This window comes from Pagrus pagrus, assembly GCF_965226575.1.
Source record: "Pagrus pagrus genome assembly, chromosome: 17".
Lineage (NCBI taxonomy): Eukaryota > Metazoa > Chordata > Actinopteri > Spariformes > Sparidae > Pagrus > Pagrus pagrus.
This window is the reverse complement of record NC_140201.1, coordinates 25,082,714-25,104,474: the sequence shown is the minus strand read 5'-3', so window position 1 is coordinate 25,104,474 and position 21,761 is coordinate 25,082,714. Positions and strand designations below refer to the sequence as shown.

The window sequence follows — 21,761 nt, the reverse complement described above, 5'->3', positions numbered from 1 at the left end:
GTGAACAAAATGTTATACTCATGCTGATTAGCTTGAGTATTACTTAGTACTGACATATGTGTATATGTACTAAACTATTTTGGCAATGATGGATCAGAAATAGAAGCAAATCAACAAAACATTACGGCACAACTGAAAATTTCAGCCTGTCCTTTTTAGAAAAAAATGATCATCTAGGTCGACTGTGAAAGCAGCTCATTACAACCCACATTTACATTAATTGTTAAGTGGCGACCACTAATGGCTGTAGTAATTACTGCAGCAGCAAACGAAGTCAGGTGAAGTAGTAAGTAATACTGCGTTCCACTAAAATTAGCAGGTCTACACAAGTTTTTTAAACACTGGTCAACCTCCTTAAAATCACCTATTGACCCCATCCCCACTTTCGAGGCAACGCAGTCCGTCTGATGTGTTTCGTGAAGTGTTACGTTGTACATCACTGACGTCACGTTTCACGTCACGAATGCGCCGGAAACAGTTGTCACAGAAGAGAAAACAACAACAAACCCACTGGGAACAAAGCGACTGTAAAACAGTGAATAAATTCTTTTGAGCATCACAACCCCCGCGAAATGACTCGTATATCGTATATCATAATTTGAGCCATTCCATCCAATAACATTTGGAAAGTCTAGAAGTGTTGCACGATTAAAATATTTTATCCCCATTGAAGTTAGACACTCAAGTCAAAACACCACTGAGCAGCTTTCATAGGAATGAACGGGGCTCCACCTCCAACACTGTGTTCAGTAATAAGACATCCTAGACCTCATCCCAAATTCCTTCCTTATTTACACACCACCACCGGATGTTGACAACACGTCATCACTTTGCATGGTGGAATTTAGTGTGTTCACGTTAGATCAAAGCCGAGCCAAGGTTATACAAACCTGTGTCTACTGCAGGGTCAATTGACCCGGGTGTAAATGCAGAGTTTACACATTCCCATTGCACACAAAGTCCCCAGCCCCCAAGAAGAGCACCAAGCTTTGAAGCCAAATGACATAGTGGCCAAACTACAGCATGTAATTACAAAATCACATCATGCACTGGGAACGAAAAATACATTTCCCATAAGCTTATATAAGAAGCAGCTGTAAACCCACAACCCCCGCGAAATGACTCGTTTCACAAAATAATTTGATCCATTCTGTCCAATAACATTTGGAAAGTATTGAAGAGCCACACGATTAAATTTTTTTTTTCCCTCAATCTTGGTGCACAACCTCTATGGGCCCCACGCTACAAAAGATCCAGGCAATGTGATACCCGTGAAGTCAAACTTTTTTGGCTTCATGAGCCACTGAACAGGGAATAAACAGGGTTCCACCTCTGACGTTGTGTCCAGTTCTTAATTTACATCCATGCAAAGCCAATGCTGGGAGGAGGACGGGGAGTGATGGTGATGGTGACACAAACACAGAACTTTCACCCAGGAGACTGATGTCTGAGTCTCATGTGAAACCAAAAGTCAACTGTGATGTATATTAACTTCTTAACATAGTTATCTGACTTCATCTACATAACGTCACTTAAGTTATGTAAGTAAGCTAGCATACTGTATGAACATACATAAGGAAAACACAATTCTTTCCTAAACATATGTAGTTTTTTTTTTTTAACTCGGACTCTCTGACAAAGGTCCTATATGCCTGTCACTGGTATGCTGCTAAGGTGATATACATAATTTTGGGAGTCACTGGCAATCAAATTATTGTATATTGTATTGCATTTTATTGTATTTTGATTTTGATTTTATTAGTCAGTCAGTTTGTCTGACTTAGTCAGTGAGACTTGCCACATACATTACACATTCATTTTTGTATTTTTGCCAGTACTGGAAAAGGAAACAACTTGTCTGGCATCTGCTTTAGTCAGATATATTCCTGCTACTGTACACAGGGACTGACTTACATGTAAATGGGCTCTATATAACAATTTGTAGCACTTTTTTATTGGCCATATGTGAGTGGATTGTAACACAACATGAAAAATGAGACCTTCCCCGTCTCCCTCGGTTGCCTATATAAGCCTGTGGACGATTTGTTTAAGTTGTGTAATGCTGTCGGACTGTGGATTTCCTTGTGAAGGACTCGGGTCGGCTTTTTCGTGACAGTCCAAGGGATGTGACTTTATGCTTAATGTACATTCTCAAGTGCCTCGTCTCAGTGCCTCTCTTCTCTACACTAACAGAGCAACAGTAGCTAATGTTGGTTTAGAAATGGAATCTGCCAACATAAACTAACGACAGGTTTCCACCACAACACACAGAGCACCTTAAATGTGAACACAACAACGTTTATGCGTCTCATGTATCTGTATTTTCTGCATTCATCCATGTCATTCTTATTTTCTTTATGACTTTGATGTTGCAAACATGTCATTCTGTGCCCATTTCCCACACATCATCATGCTGTATTCAACACATTTTCCTCTGATATAAATGATTATAGACAGTATGGCCTTTGTTTAGTCTCATTTATCTTTTCTTTTCCCCCTGTTGTATCCTATTATGACACAGCTTGCTACAACAACCTCAGTTCCTCACAGGGATCGATAACATTTTACCTAATCATTAATCATATCATATACAGTATTATCCTCCCCCGGACACAGACTTAGTGCTGCCGGGAAAAATGAATAGAAATCTAGTGTCTGTTGTCAAATCTCCTCTCTACAGCACACAGCAGATCATTGTGCCTTTGGTGCACATGAGTTACACATTTCTCCAGGGCCCAATATGAAAGTAGCCATTTGTATTCTGTTGGCCGCCCAGTCAGCGATACTCAGTTTTTTTTTTCTTTCTTTGGATGCCTTGGCTGAGTCCATCTCACTAAAGAGGTGGAAATCAAACCACCATTTGAAAGGCTCCTCATATCCCGGCATCATTTGCTAGATTGGTTTGGCATTGTGAAGTCCGAAAGCTTTAGTATGGATTTTGCCTCTGAGACGCCGGTGCTGTCTCTGTGAGATCAAAGCAGCCGAGACCAGATGATCTGTGCAGTGTTTAAGACAGCTCTGAGGGCCTGCAGACGTGACTGGACTGCCTAGAACAGGTCAGAGGCCTCAGAAGAGGTGATGGATTCCATCAGCCCTGAGGTGAGATGGATGAAATGTGAAGAGATAGAAGGGTGTGGCCAAATGAAGTGTTCAGAGGAGAAAGAGCTCTGATTGTGGTTGGGAGAGTAACATAACGCTAACGTTGAGTGGTCTACTTATGATTGCAGGTGGAACATACAGGACATGATGGCTACCTTTACATGAATAAAGACTGTTCATACTGGTTCGGTCAATGCATTCAAGCCTTAAAGACTAATCCACCCACTGACTTATGCGTACTGCTCTGTGGTGACGCCACCATTGCTGTGGTGGCATATTGGAGCTAAATGCATCTCTACTCACTGCACTCAAACTACTGGTTTTTGGACTGAGCACACTTGCCGATCTCTCACTTCAATGTGAACGTATGGGAGAGAGCGTGTAATGAGTCAGCATTACTCAACAAGTAGTTCTGACCAAGTAATGACAGCAGCTCATCACTAAAAGGTTGCTCTGTCATGGCAGAAGTGGAGCAAACGCCAATATCTTTATTGTTGTACACAGGGTGTGATATCTGAAATTGTCTGAGAGTGGGATGTTTATGAAGACATTTTTTAATCATGAAAATAAATCTTGAACTATGATCTCAACTACTTTGTAACAGAGAACATTTATGAACTTTAATAAAACTAGAACTTCGCAGAAAACAACATAAGTGTTTAAATGAGTTAGTCTCATTGAATAAAATGTATGGGGCTGATTGCAACTCTGCCCTGTTGATGCTGGTGTGTGCCTCCACAGCGAATATGTTGTTTATGAAAGGCTAAGCGCCAACAAGTATGGATTAGGCAGAATATTATGTTGGATTAAAACATGTTGTGTTTTGGATGATTACAGAAATCCTTTTTCAATAAATTTTGACTTTAATCTTTCCAACTCGCCTGAGTTATTGGAAATGTTTGGATCTCACAGAAACCGTTCAGCCTTGAGGCTACTAGAGCAGTGATTCCCAAATGGTGTGCTGTGAGGGAAATTCATGTACAGTATCCCTTGGGATTTTCTTACAATCATAGATTATTATTGCAATTGACTATATCAGTCCTTTCTAAATTTCCTAATACAGAGGCAAATTCTGTACCCTACAAAAATTCCTTCAAAAAATCTTCCAAGGATCCAAAAATAAAGGTGTACTGGGTGACTAGATACCACGTTAAAGGGGCTATTTTGCACAGATTTGAGTACAGGTGTGCCAGATTTTGGCCTGCCCTTGGATGTACCTTGGACTCAAAAAGTTTGAAAACCACTGTAATGGACAGCCCTGCAGCCTACATCAGCTGTGCTGGTGAGCAGGGCACACTGTGCCACTAGCTTTAGGTGATAGTTGGGGTCTTTTGATGTGTGGTATTGTATGAGGCACTTATCCCTTGTCAGAGTATTACCTGTAGTAGACGACCGTCAGCTTTCCCCGTGTGGAGAAGCAGCGCGCAACACTGTCAGGGAAGCGCGCTGCTTCTCCACACAGGGGGAAAGCTGACGGTCGTCATAATGATCTGAAAAACATATAAATATTTTCAGATCATTATGAGACTATGGTGTGGCAAATTAGACTTCAGCAGACTGCCAGTGTCTTATTAATTAATGGGAAACCCTGTTAGTGGCAGCAATGTTAGAGCCAATAAAAAAATTACTTGAAGTTACACAAAAAAATAACTAATGATTCAATAATAGGAATTAATGAGTTGTCATTAGTTCATGCCACTCAGCGACTGGTTAATAGTTAATCAAGAACAACTCACGAAGAAGTGGTCAGTATGTTGATTCACATATATTTATGAACTAATCATTACCTAATTACTCATTAATGTGTTATCTTCCAGTCTGTTCTTCAGTAACTCATCATTCTCTGTGGCTCAAAGTGTCACAGTACTGCAGGTGCAAGTATAAGTTGTGTAACTTGGTTTTCATTGGGTACTTTTAGATTATTTTTGATTGGCAGCTGATAACTCAAACTCAGTGTTTTACACGCCAGAAGTAATTTACACTGTAAATTCAAAACTATATTCCCTCTGGTGTGCAAGGAAATGGATACATAATCAAAGTCCTGCAATTGTAATTCTGTTGTTTTTGTTTAGGTGAAAGAATGGAAAAGTGAAAGCCTTTGAGATCACAGTTACCTCAAAAAAGTAAGTTTTGAAAAATGATCCACTGCATTTTTGCATCTTTAAATGAAATCAGTAGCTTAATTACATTCGTCAAAATAATAATAATAAGTTGCTTAGCACAACAAAGAGCTATGAAAGTAATTATCCACTTGGACTGCAGCACTGCCAACATTTCAAACATTTTTGCCAACATTAATTTATTGGAAAAAAAGCTGAATAATTGTCAATCTTCTAAGCATCTTCAAATATGAATACCCACTTAATGCAACGCAACACAAAGCATAGTTTTCCCCAATTCATTTTCTATTGAACATGACTAACTCCCCTTTCAAAGTACAAGCATCATTTTCAAGTGTAATGCAAATTAGATACAACCAAAAACAATTTGCTTTATTAAAAAGGAACTCAATGATGGATTACTTGAATTGCAGAACTAACACGTAATATTGCTCGTTAAAACAAAAAAGTAATCTATGTACAGATTACTTTGTAACACGTTATCACCAACACTGCTGACAAGCAGCTGTATTTATTGCATTTGGAGTGAGAACAGGTTGAAGCTGCACAGTGACAATACTACTTTAAAAGAATACTCTCTTTTCTATTGCTTCTGACGAGCATCTTGTCTTAAAATGTCCTCCTCTAACAAATTTAAAGAATGCTTTAGGGATTGAAATGTTTGGGTTCAATATGTTGGCCATCCAGAATCACCATATCTAAGGTCTGAGTTTGCACTATGTAAGCACTCTGGTTAACCGAAAAGCTACGACATACATTGGCCACAGAACAACGTGTCGCTTTCACTTTTGATTTTCAGCATGAACGCATGGAAAACTATGATGTGTCTCTCCCCTGTATTAGCTAGATGACACAACTGCTTAGTGCTTAGTCAGGGGTGAAGGGAATATTGTGTTAGCTGGTTTATTCATGAAAACAGAAAGAGGCTCAGCCAAAGGTTCATGTAGGCAGATTAACCTGAATAAGACCTGAACCTGAGAACAGACGACAGCTCAGTGTGTAAACAGCACTTTAAAAAGGCGCTGCTTGGCTAAAGCATGATAATACATAGATTAGAATGAATGTGTTTTACTCAAGTGCTAAAAAATATGATGATTAAAATCACAAAAGGTTTCATGTGGCAATTTACTCCAATTCACCAACCTGTAATTATCACCATCAACAAACATTAGTGGGGATTATTTCCAGCTGTCTTTCATGTTTTTTCAGTTCTGCTCCATTCAAGCATGCTTCTGGATAATGGAACATGTAACCTTCTCTATGATGATAACCATGTTTCTATAGTAACTGCATTACGTTCAATTATTGTTGTGAAAACTTAAAGTGACTGTCATCTGTTACTTTACACACATCAACTCTTAATTCTACATGATCAAGAGGAATAGCAAAGCCTACAGAGCAGCACTGAGAAATAGATACACTCACATGTGACAAAAAACAGAGTTCTTTCCTTTTTCCGTTTATTCTTAAAAAGAGCAAGAATGTCAGGAATGTCTTCCCCAGGGCCACAAATGTGTATTTACAGCGAGTGAAATGGCCGAGCCTAATTAGCATTCCAGTTCACTGTTAGTGATCACGGTTTCCCTTCTACTGAAAATCTAACTAATTTTGGCAATAAAAAAAGCCTAATGATGCTCATGTGGAATCAGGCACCGTAATCACATTGTAAGAGCATGATAATTATTCAACTCAGAATACAATATAATGAGCAGAATGTGCAAAGTGGAAGTGAATACAAATTTACAGAATGTGAACAATTCTTCAAAACTTCTTACTGGTTTATTCCAATCATTCAGCCCTACAGCCTGTCATTTAAAAAAAACCTGAACGAACAAACAAATGTTTGGCACTGAAAAAAATTATATTGAAAAATAAAACACAGGCGTGAAAATTGATTTCATTTTATTTTAATTTTTTTTTGTTTTGGTTGGATTTCAATGTTTTTTTTCAATGCAATATTCAGATTTTTCCTTCATGTCAGTATTATTTTCAGTGTCACTGGTTTACAGTGTGAACTGCTGAATCTAGCCCCATACTTGACACAGATATAAGATTGATATCAATCTTCTAATTCAGCTCTCTGTATAAAAGGAAAGATTCAATTTTCCAAAATGTTGACCTGTTCTGTCAAAATCATAACATGATTTATTGTACCATACACTAGTCATCACTCAAGTTGAAGTGTCTTACGACTGTCTACATATACAGAAAAAGTTAAGTAGTAAATGACGTCTTAATGTGCTTAACAACAGCTGGAAGTGAACCAGGTGTATCAGTAAGAGTAGTAGTACAATCCTTATGATACCCATCCCTATCGACCACCGACCCTCTGATTAGTGGACAACTCGCTCTACCTCATGAGCCACAGCCACTGAAAGTCTTTTAGCTAGTTTTTTTCAGTCATCTGCATCAACCATGTCTGACAGAACAGAAAGACTTGTATCTAAACAATCTAGCAGTCTACGCAGGCCGTACATTTTTACTCAACTGTGTTCTCTCTCTGAGCAATAGGGCTGCTGCTGCTCTGCTAACATGCAGATCATGCTGCGCCTCCTGTAAGGACAAGGTGTTAGAAGTGCAGGGCTGTCCCAGATACCATTTATGGGGCTTTGAAGCTTCAGTTTGTAGGGGTGTGCATCTCTCCCTTGTAAGTTGATCCAATACATCTAGATACATCTAGGGGCTCCGATACGTTTCAAGGATGATTTATAATACAGGACAATTCTTGAACATTTGTTTAATTAAGTCATTCAGTTTCCATGATAAATTAAAATAAGCTATATCTATAAAAGTGGCAGTACTTGGACCTAGCAGAGTCGTTATGTTTCAGCCTCTCATTCATTCATCCAGACTCTGATCAAGTCTCCTTTCTGGGGGCCTGCGAGAGGGCTCCCACAAGAAAGCAAGGCCCCCAACCATGTCCAGGCTCCCAGTCATCCAACTCCCTGTTATCTAGCGCCCTCATCTCTTTGCAATGAGATCTCACTCTAGAGCCAGCCACCCTCCAGCCAGTTGACCAGGTGGCAAACACAGAGCTACCCAGTTCGGATCAGTCTCCAGCTCCGGTATTGGAGGTCCCGGCCAACGCCTTTGCTGTTCCCACGTCAGGGGTCCCGGCAGACATCTCGTCTTCGTGGGATGGCCAACTCCCCTCATGGTCCAGAGCCTCTTCCTGGGTCGGCCGACGCCCCTCCAGCCCCTGATTTCCAGTCGGTGGCCCAGACGACTGCTGTATCTGCTTCTTCGTAGGCAGTCCACCCGATACCTGATCATGGTCCTCAGTCGGCAGTCCAGCTGACACAGACCCTCTGTCTTCCACCCCTGCTGACCCTCAGCCAGACCTCCAGCCACCCACCTTTAAACCCTGTCTCATGCACCAGTTTTACTGCCTTGTCACTGACATCCAATCCTTCACCGTGACACCGCTTCTTGTTCCCACCTCTGTTAGTTACTGAAGGTATGTACATCCTCTTGCTTGTACTTTGACTGATGTACTTAAATCACCACTTGACGTGGTGCAGAAAAGGGTAATTTTATTCCTTCCTCTGTGCTGCTAAGAACAGTGGAGGTATACAGTCTGGGGCGGCTGGGGGGGCGAAGGGAGAGGTAAGGTGTGGCTGACACGCTGGTTTTGTTTTGGTCTAGCATGCTGGTGCTGAACTGTGACCACTGGTGGCATTTAGAACCTTTAAGCACCTGCAAGTACGTAGGGAGGATTGTCACAACCCTATGCTCCCAGGACTGCGGCAGAAATCAAATAAAATTAGATACCTAATATAAAGGAGCTCCATTTCCTGCTTTTTATCAGTCTTTTGCCCATTTTGTGGGTGCAGCCGATGCAATGTCTCCTTCCTTCCCCTTCAAAAGAAAAAAGCTGTCACAGAGGATGCTGAATCTACACAGACCTTACTAATTGACATGGGCCATGGCTTGGCCTGCTGTGTTCCAATAGGAAGAGGGAGGGAAGGTAAGCAGGAAGGAGAAGCTGGAGGACAGGGTGGAGTAAAGTCATGTCCTTGCTTTGAATCAGGCTCCATTTCTGCTAACTTCCCAAAAATAACCTCTGGAATGCTGTGCATGTGATGCATAAATAACCCTGAGTGACAGATAAATACCAGGCCGATGGTTGGTGATACAGTTCTCCCTCCGCACATCTTCATTGAGGAGGATTTTCAGGAACATTTTGAATGGCTCTGGCTCCACAAGCTGAGAGTCTGAAGAGGATTTTCACACCACACCCACCCCACCCCTCCCCTCTTATCATTGTGGTCTTTGAGGAACAGGGAGGCAGGGGGGCGGCGAGGTGCCAGGGACGCCCCCCCCCTGCCAGACACAGCGAACGGGTACAAGCACTTGGCACAGCGAGGCAACGGATTTGCCAACAGCCACTCTGGCAACCATCGACTCTGAAGGTTCAGTGAGAGGTGAATCATCACTCACCAACAGTAAACACAGGAACACACCGCATGCTGTACAGTACACATCGCCGCAAGCTGCAACTGCAAACATCATCAGCTGGAAATTACAGTCCAAAATATTGCCGTTTATTTTAAGTACTCGCTATTGATAATATTTGTGCGTCATTGTGAACTAAAGCTGCTGCTGGAAGTGGTTACAAGTAGGTTAATGCAAGACATTTTCAATTGCTGTCATCAGGTGTTACTTACATACAGAACATAAGATTCATTTGTACTATTTTGCTTTCGAATGATACAAAATCACTGTCAGAACTTTGTTTTTTTTTAAGGGCCAATAGCAGCGGTTTCACGTGTATCCAGGGAACTACAAATTGTCTGTATTTGCATTTGCTGACCAGTTATACTGATTCCCACACAGCCACGTCTTTCTGTTCATTGTTCACTACTTTCATCTGCTTTAAACACAGGGCTCTCCTCTTCACACTCTAACACTTTGGAAATCCTGTTGAGAGTTTCGTTCAGAGGAACCTTATTGTTTGTCCGGATGTTCAGAGAGTCGAATATGAATACAGCAGCTCAAAAAATAGTGCTGCCAGGAACAGATGATGTGATTGCTGGCCTGATCGACATTGAATAGATTCCTTTCATTAAAGTCTTTCTTAAATTCAATGGTTCTGCTATCAGTCACATTCATTAAGTCGCAGTGTGAGAGTTTGTAGTGTGTGAGAGTTTGTAGTGCGACATGACCTTACATAAAAATTTGTCCAATAAGTTCTTCATAGTTTTATGTACAAAGTTGCTGATTGGTACTTGTGTCACCAGGTATTGAGTATCGTCAGAATTTTAATCAGGAGAACAAAAAAGTGAGATTGGTGCATCCCTGATAAATGCTTATACAGTACTTACAGACTGTTTGTTTGTTTGTTTGTTTGTTTGTTTGTTTGTTTGTTTGTTGGTCTGTCAGCAAGATTACATGATAAACTGCCGAACAGATTCCATGAAACTTGGACAGAGGATAGTCCTCAGCCCAGAAGAGCCTCTGTTAACTTTTGTTGTGGATCCGCATAAAGGGACAGGTCGAGAATTTTTTTTTCCTTTTTTCCTTTAAAGTCCCCATGAAACAGAAGGCACAGTGTTATTTGCTTCAGCATGTTTAAGTTTTTATTGTAAAAAGCTGCCTGGTGGGAAGAGACTTGTCAACATCTCAATGTAGCCAACTCTGTCTCACCGTGAACAGCCAATTAAGAGGGCTCACCAAACACTGCCCCAGGGGAGCTAGCGCAGCATCCGAGGCCAACAGCTGCCAATTTGACGACAGGGAGTACAGCACCACAGGGTTTTCTTGCCGGGTTTCGCTAATGCCAAACCAAGGCCCTAATGTTAGTCAGCTTATAGGGCCGCTAAACTTAACTGCATGACTAGACGAGCAAGCGGTAACTGTCGAAACGGCAGCTAAAATCTGTAAACCATCTCAGAACTAGATCCCCTGCCGTCAGACTGGCCGCAGTTGGTCTCGGAGTTTATGTTCGGTCCCAACACTGGTCGTGTTCACCTGGAGCCCAGTACAGTTAGCAAGCCAAACAAGCCAAATTCATGAAGTCATCAGTTTTCATGACAGCTATATTTGCCTGTTTTTTTGTCTTTTTCCTAAGAATGCAGCTCAGCCATGCTTCTCTGCAGACAAATTTGCAACTTCAGAGATTCAAATGTCCTTAAACACAAGGATAGTTTTAAAAAATCATCTGCGCTTGCAGCCCCATTTCAAAACACTGAAAGAATTTCAGGAAAAAAATAAAATATAAAAAAAATATATTGTTTAATCATGTGTTCAACCAAACAAGTTTCAGGTCTCTGCAAGTTGATTTTCAAAATTCGTTAGGATGAACGACTGTACATATGTGATTAAGAGTATCTTTAGTAATGATATAAACAGTTATTCTGGCTATAGAGTGGGACTTATCCTTGCCCTGTCAGGTGTATTTGATATTCAGTGGGCTGCAGGGGTGAACCTGCCATACAGGTTGTAATTAAACAGAGGACCAAACTCTGATCAACTGATTCAGACTCACCATAATTAGTGACTCAGCTCTCAGCACAGATGAGAACCTGAGCGTAAGCAGCATGAGGGTGTTCATCTGTTGTTAACTAGACTAACTCCAGTGTCCTTCATTAGGGAAGCCCACTTTCTGCATATTTAAAGACTGCTAATTCTCACTGCTGAGTGGGGAGTGTATCTGAACACAAAATTCCATTCTGGTTTCTTTAATTGCCTTCAGAAAAGCACAGAAATACACAGAAGTTAACTAAATAAGTAAAAGTTAACTGAGGAAAAAGAAATGGAACAAAGTGAGGGATGAGGGCGAGGGAAACAGTATATGGAAGGAGTGATGGGGTGAAAAAGGAGGCAGAGAATTGAGAGCGAAAACGAGGGTTTGTCTCTATTCTTTCTACATTTACCATTAGAAATATACTGCTCAACCATTATGTCAAATATAAATCCACATTGTAGATAGTTTGACAGCAACTCTGCTGCTGTGGGAGGAAAACCTCCACCTGTACTCTCCCATGCGGACACATCAACGACAGCAAAAAAAAGTGCATTGCTGAGCAAAAACCACCTTACAGAAATATACCAACCCTGCAGCCTAATGCACCAAATGAGGTGAAAATGTATAAGCCATACACTCTCCATTAGAGTCTGTAGCTCTGTTTTTTTTATTGGTTCTTTAGGTTGTTAAATATGGGTTGCACTGAATTTCCAATCTGGTCGTATTCACCACTTCTTATCTCAAGTGTTTATAGTTGTTCTGAACAGCGTTAAGCTGCAATAGCAAGGTTCATTTATTGTCAATATATTACACAGGGTTGTACAATGGCATGCAAGTTGTAGTCCCTTTATGCTTCATGAGAAAATATTTTTTATGGTAGAGCATTGAGAATTAGTTCAGGAGTCTAGTTCAGCCTGAGGAGAGAAGCTGCTCTGTAGTCTGGTCATATAGCAGCAGATATGTCTGGATCTTTTGCCAGATGGTGACTGTGGCTGGGGTGGGTGTTGTCTTTCAGCATCCTTTGGAATTCCAACATTGTATAAAAGTGGGGATAATGGCGTTCAATTGCAGACAGACTTTCATAGGGCCTATTTAGATGGTCCATAGCACTTGGTCTAAAGCGCAAGATGCTAGTGCATTTAGAGCGTGTCCAAGTCCAACCGCTTTGCAGTCAACGTAAGATCGAGCCCATAGTGTTGCTCTAGGTTGTCCACATGAAAAGTGTTAGAGATGGTTGCGTATTGCCTGAATAAAGAGACCTAGTGAGATCAGTTCAGTCCCTAACTCCTTTCTCACCTCAAGACTGCTGCAATAACATGCAGTTAGAAAGCTACACACGTACTCGTAGAACTGGAGTTACATCTGCAACTATTGCTTTCCTTGGTCATGCCACATTAACGCCTTTGGTAACACAAACATTAGAAGGATACTAACACAGAACCAGAATTTTTCTGTTTGATGTCAGCAAGATGCGACACACAAATGTCTTCATCTACTGCAACCATCTGATGAAGTGAAGACCCAGTGGATTAACTATTTTTTAAAGAATATCCCCACAGCAACTGGAAAACTGGTACATGTTAACCATTTTACCTTAGACTGCTTTCTCGCTGGATTGCTGGATTACCCTAAAAAAAGTTAAAGGATTGATTGTTACCAAGTTTAAACTTGGAACCTGTAAATTCTGCCATTTTTAGACCTATAACTCATTTATATTCCTATTTGAAGCCAACTAACACACATCCTTAAATGTTTCCTTACATTATCAATAGAATGAAAAAGGTCAAATCATGTTCGAGAAAAACAATAATGGTATAACATATACATTTTAGATCATATTGCCCACCCCTAATGTGCATAGGATGTAGTTTACGTAATTATATATGTATTATTATATATCTAGATTTTAACGTGACATTCATTTTTGACCCAAAAACAAGTCGTTATGTGACCTGGCCTGAATTGGGAAACCCCACTCATCAGAGCTTTGACAAGGTGTAAAACAAACACCATGTATGTGTAAATGCTGTTTGACCTTTAAGCTCAGACAGCACAGAGCAGGCAGGGACCGACAAAGAGTTCGAGTGGTTTACCACAGCAGCATGTCCCCAACAGACACATTACAGCGCATGAATATGACAGAGTATTAGGTAACCAGGAGGATTATTCAGATGAGAATGAGAGTAATTTGCATTGCAAATTAAAACAGTATTTAAAGCAGAGTAGCATGCCCTTCAAATAACTTCTACTGCAGAAAAATCCCACTTCTCCTCCCTGTTAAAATAGTTATAAGGTGGGAAGTGCAGCACATGAAAGAATCAGCGCTCCCACACTGAACATAACGATCACGCTGAATTATAGTTGGCCTGGCCTCCTCTCTTAGATACAGCAGACTGTGTCATAATCATTTCATGGACAGTTTTGTGAGGGAGTTCAACATGTGATTAATTCATTAAAATCTCTGTGTTCCTCCCGCAGGTTAAATAGCTTAAAGAATCAATAAGCCCTTGTGACAAACTGCATGGTGTTGAAACTGCACAGGGACGTGGCACGGAGACGCACAGTCATGCAGCGTGCCAGAATTGTGTTTGTGTGTGGGCGGGTTTACAGTGAGCTGTGGGTGTTGGAGGTGCTGGAGACAGAAGACTTTGTGGCTTTGAGCCCGGGCCATGACTCTGTGTGGAACATTTCTTTCATTTATACCTCTTGACAAAAAGCTTGTGCCTTTTTACATGAGATGAATAATCAGAGTTTACACATATGCATATAATTGATCTTATGTTTTTCAGATCAGTGCTTAAAGCTTGTCAGTAATCACAGTTCAGAGTACTGGCATGTTCAATTTCTGCCCCACTGCTGTTAGTATCACTCAGTGCAGTCACTACAGTTTCTAATATACGAAGGTACTCGTGTGGTTACTGTACTGAGTAAAGTGTGCGGGCTCAAACTGCTGGAGAGGAGGCAAAAAAAAAGAAGTTGCTGTGTGAGGTACAATATGTTGTCTAGCTTTGATTTCTGCCAGCATCTCTTTACCCTTAAGTCATGTTCATATGCTGTGAATTTTCAGCAGCAAATGTGTTTTAAAAGAAAACCAGTGCCACCTGAATGTTCTTTGAATCAATAGTAATTGAATGTTTTTGTTGAAGACATTTACAAAGTTGCAAAATGTTCAAACTGAACAGATCTGCAAAACGTTCACTGTCATGATGAACTTTTCATAGCACATAAACCACTTAGTGAAGTGTTAAAGTTAAGGAAATATCACAGTCTTCACATACTTTCCTAATACGGTTCTGACTGAAGCCGTAAATCTGAAGACATTTTTAAAAAGTCACAAATACTGTACAAAGTATCTGTACTTTGAGGCTCTGTAATTTCCTAAAACAGCTGGTCACTGTAGTTACTATCAAATGATATTTTGGAGGAAACCATGCATTGTAAGGGACTGCTTCAGCTGCGGATTCATCCATCTCTCTCTGCTCTACTGGACATTTGGAGCAGCAGGACGGTGTACAGTATGTGGGATCAAGCCAAAATAAACTACAGTGTGTATTTCATGATAATGAAGGAACATGTCACCCAGTGTGACAGTGTGGCTCATTTCTTTGTTTTTGAACAGTTTTTGGACAACAATAGAGCTCTATGGCACAGTGGAAAGAGCCTATGCCTATACCACAGGTCTGTAGAGTTCTGCATGTTACAAGGACCCAACAGCAGAATCCATGATGGAAGAATTAAAGGCTTGGAGAGGAGTCAGAGGATTTGTAACCTTTGGAATGACAACTACAGTAGACAGTATCACACTCTATTTTGATAGCGGTTTCTCACTTCTCATAGGGGAAATATTTGTCACAGTACAACTGAAACAATCCATCCATCTTGTTTATGTTAACTTTTTAATCATAAGTGGTAAAGCCAAAAGTTGTGAATTTTAGCTACTTTTTGAAAACTTTTTGGGTCTATTGTTTTTGCCATTGTTTTTTTCCATTATTGTAGAGATGAATGAATCCATATCCGCTAAAATAAAGTAGATCAAAACCCAAACCTTTCTTTACTGAACCCTACTGTGTTCTGTCCACCTCAGCTTGTGTTGCAGTGCTGCTCTCCATCACCAAAGCTGCGCTCTAAAGTGTAGCATCCTGCTGCGTATGTGAGTGAAAATTAGAGCGTGACTGTGAAAATGATTTGGAGGCACCAGTGACTGACTCCAGTGGTACAGTAACTCTCATCTCTTCTTAAATAGCAAAGAACAGTGTACGAAACATTTAACTAACACCTCAAAAGTTGTGCAACTTCTCATGTTCATGCTGACTTTAACCAGTTACACTGACAAACAACAAGCAGCAATTCACAACAAGTGTCGCTAGTTAATGCTAATTCTGTGAGTAAGTTGTTGACAGGCCAAAATAAAACTTGACTGTTGTTGGGTTTGTGTGCTCTCTGCATGTCACTCATTTGCAGTGGGAAAAGTTCTGTTCTGTAAGTGGACTGGATGGTGAACTGTTTTATTGAGTTTTAGTATTTTCTACGTTCAAATGTATAATATAATCCTTATGCACCCAAATGCTGCATGTATTCTACGCAGGCTTCTGGTGAGAACTAACACTTTTTGTTATTCCAGTTCAAGCTCTGTATCAGACACCTACACAGGAACCTTGTATACAAATACATGTACATCTAAAATATTCAATAGACACTCTCATTTTCTTTGCCATAGAAAACTAATAAACCCCTGCTCCAACAATTCAGAACAATTAAGGAAAATGCACAAAGTCTTGTTTTTCTTGATTATTGTTTCAACACCCCTCCTTTTTCCACCTCCATTGTCATCAGTAGCAGCTCCTTACCTGATTAATGAAGCATAGCAAACACACTGATGCAATTTTTACATAAGGTCCATGGTAGCAAATCAGTATGCCGGTTAAGTTCAGTCTTCCACTGAACAAGATATCTTTCATTCATTATTGATGTTGTGTGAGAGGAGCTTTCCCCTGAAGGCACACTAGGATTCCCAAAGCCAGACTCGGCATCAAAGGCTTCTCTATAATCTTGTCTTCGCTTTTCCCACCCCTCCACTCCCTGACTCTCCACATTACATGGTCCATCTTACTCATTTACTGCTTTCGCTCACCATATGTGTTTAATTATGCTATCACTTGTAGTAGATAATATACGTAACAGCAGGATGAACTGTACAACAGCTGCTATTTGTGTTATCCTTATTAAGAGCTAAATTTCCATGTAAAGATCATTGATTTTACATGGATGGATTGTACTGTGTAGCTAACATTGTTTAACCGCTGTATTACCCTCCAAATGTACATTAACGCACTGTGCACCAGGCAATACACCTGCCAGGGTTTGAAGTTTGACTAGAGACTAAGGCACGTTAAGTGTCAGGTAGGCCTTTAGCTCTGCATTTATGTGTTGCTGTAGCCACAACAGAGATGTCAGTTGAGTAGCAAAATATGTATAAGCTGACTGATATCAGGGTTTGACTCTGGTTGAGGTTCAACAGCATTTAATTGAATCGGAATCCTTCAAAGCCTGATTACATTTCGCTTTCAATGTTTGAACTAATTTTACAAATAACTACACTCAAGACTAATAGCTTCAATTTAAACTCTTTCGTCACCTATACAGAGAGCCTTTAGTCTTGGATTGAATTTTTTTTTACATTTTTGCAGTGCTAGAATAAACCAAATTAGCTATTTAGCGTCTGTAACTTATATGGTGAACAATGCTGGGCTCTCTGCTTTAGAACTAAACAACTTGATTTCAGGTGTACTGTTGGACAGACTGTCCATGACTAACATGGATGTTCTAAGACTGCCAGAGTTTGGGGTCCCATTCCACAGATCAAGGCACAGACTTCCATATTGGTATGCGGGAAATGCCTCCAAATCATTCTATTGTACAACTCTTATTAGCAGCCTACAATATTCATCATTAGAAGCAATTGCAGTCAGTTTCTTTCTGGCGTATTTGGCTTCCTGACACCTCTGCTCCTCCTCCTCATCTTGAGGGTAATATGTACTCCGAGTACTCTGCTGTATTTGTTAAGCAGCGAGTAGAGGCTGCCGGTGGGGAAGGCACAAGCTGTCACCCCTCACAGACAGTTAGCCTCAGCGCACACCCTGGGAGCAAACACAGCTGGTTCAGCAAACAGAGGGCAAAAATACAGAAGTGACAGGAGGGGGAAAGAACTGTGAGGGAAGTAAGAGAAATGATATGATACTGTACATACAGTTTGGTTTGTGTATTTGTATATAAAGTTGTTATTAAATTATGAATTATTAAAATGTTCTGTGTTATTAATTTTTAATTTCAAGGCATCAACATATCAAATATTTTTCTGCCATTGCACATGTGTATCATGCCTCACCAACGAGCCGCTAACCTTAGAAGTACTTTGTTTGTCTGGGTTACAGTGGGGAGTCGTAGTGTCCCATTATTGTCACATGTTTTTAAAGACTTGAATAGGCTCACAAGAATGCAAAATTCTGAAGGAGTCAATGAATTCAATATTATTATTCATTTCGTAAAGTTTTTCAGACTGGCAATCAGAGGTGGGACAAAGGCCCAATCCCAATACACGCCTTGCCACAACCACTTACACTCCTACACTTGAGTGTTCATGCCCGGGGGTGTCTACTGTAGTTTACCGTCTCTTATACAACATGAATTTACCCTACTGGGACTTTATTAAAAGGGACTTCATTATCGACTTTCTTCTGTTTTATTCTGTGTATATTATAAAGATATATTCTTAAGAAAGATTTTGCCAGTGGGCCATTCTATGAGACAGGACCACAAGATTTGAAAATATAGCAGGAAATTATATGGTGGAGCAAATTCCAAAACAAATTTGTAATTTAGGTTGAACAGTTTATTCTTGACCTTGGAAAGCAGTCAACAAAACACTCTCCCCTCAAAGTCAAATGTCTCACTCTCTCCGCATCTTTGGCCAATGTCACAGAGTAAGCCTAGAGTAGTTCGAGCCCAGATGTTCCATTATTCATCAGAGTTTTTATAGCATTTCAAGTCAAAGTAGAGGTTTAGCTCATCTTTCACAGTAAGGATCCCTTGAGTCTCAACTTTGCAATGAATCAAATGACATAGAACCAGTTGATTGGGAATCAGCCCTGAAAACAGCCCACAAAAGGTAATCAGTGTAACCCTAATGTGCACTCTGGTATTAGGGCACAGCACCCAAATTAGAATTCAACACTTATTCCTCAAACACAGTTGAGTCATTTCAAGCCTGCACTCTGACAGCGCAGTGGAGAAAATCCTAGCACTGTAATAGGGTTGAATCTGTTTTTTAAAGAGGCCTGAGTTTCATCCTCAGAAGACTTAAATGGGATGAGACAGAGACGCAACAGCGATGTCTTTGAAACTCAGCTGAGCAGCTCTGACTACAGTGAGCTGCCCTTCAGAATGTCACACAGCACCGTGATAGATCTCCTCTTATCCCTGAGAGCATTTTGCCACCTACTGACTGTTAGTGGTAACAACACGAGTGATCACATTCCACTTCCACATACATGCAGGGTGCAGTCACGCTCGTTTGTGTAATCTGTGATTGAAATCAAATTTTAAAAATCCACGATGACAGATTTTTCCATGTGCAAAAATGTGTGGATACTGATCTTTGTGGAAAAAGAGGAAAAAACACTTGGAAAGAGAAGATAGCAAGGTGCACATCTCAGTAATGTATATTGTGAGAAAATGAAAATGTATGGAATAATTAAAAAGCTTTGATTTGGGCACAAGGCTCAACATGAAAGCACTAAAGAAACACTGGAATTGCTGATGGAATTAAGCACATTATTAATGGAGGCTTACTTCAGGCCATTGCATCTCTGAGGTTCATCCTTTGATTTCTTCCATCTCATTAATATTGCATAGTGTAGCTGAAGTCTTAATCACCAGATCCACCACTTTTTCCTTTTTTTCATCCAGAGACGGGATTTCTCACAGAAATAAGTTGCAGACAATATCAAACCAGCAATCATTTAAGCACATACTGCCATTGACTTTGAAATCCCCACTGACAGCATGTCATTCTGTCATGGCTCCGTTTCCCCCTGATGGCATTTCACAGAGGACAATGCTGCGGTGTGCATACAAGTGGGTTAATTAAAAGATTCATAAGTCAATCAGAGAACATTAACATACTCGAGAGTGGTTTCAATGCACAGGGTTCAGCGCGAGAAAACATCAAAGGGTTTAAACTGCAGGCATGAAAGGCATCGGAAATGAGCTTTCAGAAGGAGAGGCACTGCCAGAGCCTGCAGGAGGAGAGGGGAGGAGAGGAGAGGAGCCTCGTGCTGACTCTCAGGTACTCTGAACCTCACATGAGGAGGAGGAGGAGGAGGAGGAGGGGGGAGAAGAACTCAAACAATCATGTCTTGTTCTTTTAATTGTCCTCTGTGTTTGTAGATGAACCTACATTACTGGCTCTTATACCCAATTCTGTTTCATGGCCTCTTTCTACCTGTGCTGCTGTAATATGGATACATCTCCAGCCCCACTGGTTCTGCATTAAAACCAATTCTCCTTTCTTGAACATCAATCACTTTTTATTGAAAAAACCAACATGGAAACCTGCCCTAGCAAAGCATTTACTGACAAATGAGGGAATTAATATGCAAAGTGAGAATGCCCATGTGTAATTTTATGTGAAATGTGCATGCTGGATGCAGTTTGTGCAGAGAAACAAATATCCAGAATGCATCACTGTACTATGCTGGACTACAGTATTGCTCAATTTTACACTGGTCAGATGTGGGTTGCAACAGGTAAGTGCCATCATCATCATTATCCAAACTGTCCGCCGACGCACCGCATTCATCCTTGATTGCCAAAAGCAGCATATAAAACCGAAAAGGGCATGTTACTGGGAGTAAAGTTAGCTGGAGACGGGGTCTGTGGGTCCAGGGTCCACAGCTCCGCCGCTTCCACGCGTACCAAAACAAACCCGCCAGGTGCCTGGATGAAAACAGCCGCGCGTCATACCCTGACCCACTTCACCCACCGACACTGAGCTCCGCACAAGTCGACTCTGAGGAGCTGCAGCATATTCTCACATCACATAACTTTTCATGTGTGTTTTAATATCACGTCTATCAAAAATATGTATTCGCCACAAAGAGTCATCCGCCGCAGAATTTGCCTCATCCAGACATGTCAGCGTGGAGAAACTTACCCGCATCCTGCTGCTGGTCTTGACATCTTTATTTCAAACTTGTATTCTCAGATGATGCTGCTCGCCCTCCGCAGCTTAACCTCTGCCTGAATTCAGCCGAGCAGTGAGGAGAGACGCCGTTATTTCCTCTTGGAGAGGAGAGGTGAAGTCCTTTTGGCACAGGGGTACTCGACCCGACGGCGCGCAGCCGCTGCTCACAGACGGAGCGCTTTATTTCTAACGGGCGCGCTGCCGCAACACGGCAAGACGGGGTCTAACCCAGCGTGATGGGAGCGCTCGTTAAACTGACACTGTTAACCACATGACACGAGCACTTAGGTGGCGCTCACCCACACAACACAGTTCAGTCTCACTGGTGGGTTCAACAACAGGATTCCTTCTGTCTGGCGCGGAGGTGTGCGGCTCAGCTCCCAGTGACATGTCGGTGTTTACGAGAGCATCAGTTCTTGGAGAAAAGCAGAGACTTGACAGAAAATGTAAACAAAACGTCCCGAATCGTTACGGGTTTATTTGAATTTCGGTATAATAGTGACCCAACAAGTAGCATTCATTTGAAACATATTTGAACTTTAAGAAACTATTACCACAGTTCCCACACGCTCCTCAGTGTGTCTTAATTAGAGAAAAGAACAAGCGCATCAGTTGCACAAGTTAACATTTTACTTAATTAAGTTGATTTTGAAATGTTGTCTGCAGTCTCTTTTCTAGTAACTGCCTACTGATCTAGTGACCTTAAACCTTAAAATGCCATATTTTAGAGGGGAATTGAATATGTATTTATTTCTTTTTCACGCAAGGCAGAAATAGGCATCCCAAATTACTTAAGACTAATCATCCTTTCTGACTTAAAGCCACTCTTTAAGGC

General features: G+C 41.0%; 1 protein-coding gene across 1 annotated transcript in view; it reads right to left on the bottom strand.

Annotated features, from left to right (window-relative positions):
- Nucleotides 1-21,018, bottom strand: part of LOC311273189 (retinoic acid receptor beta-like) — a 229,179-nt gene extending 208,161 nt beyond the window's left edge. Inside the window, exon 1 of the mRNA XM_084380121.1 lies at nucleotides 20,897-21,018. The gene's annotated coding sequence lies outside the window, so the exon portion shown is untranslated. The remainder of the gene's footprint in view (nucleotides 1-20,896) is intronic.
- Between the last annotated feature and the right edge of the window lie 743 nt (nucleotides 21,019-21,761).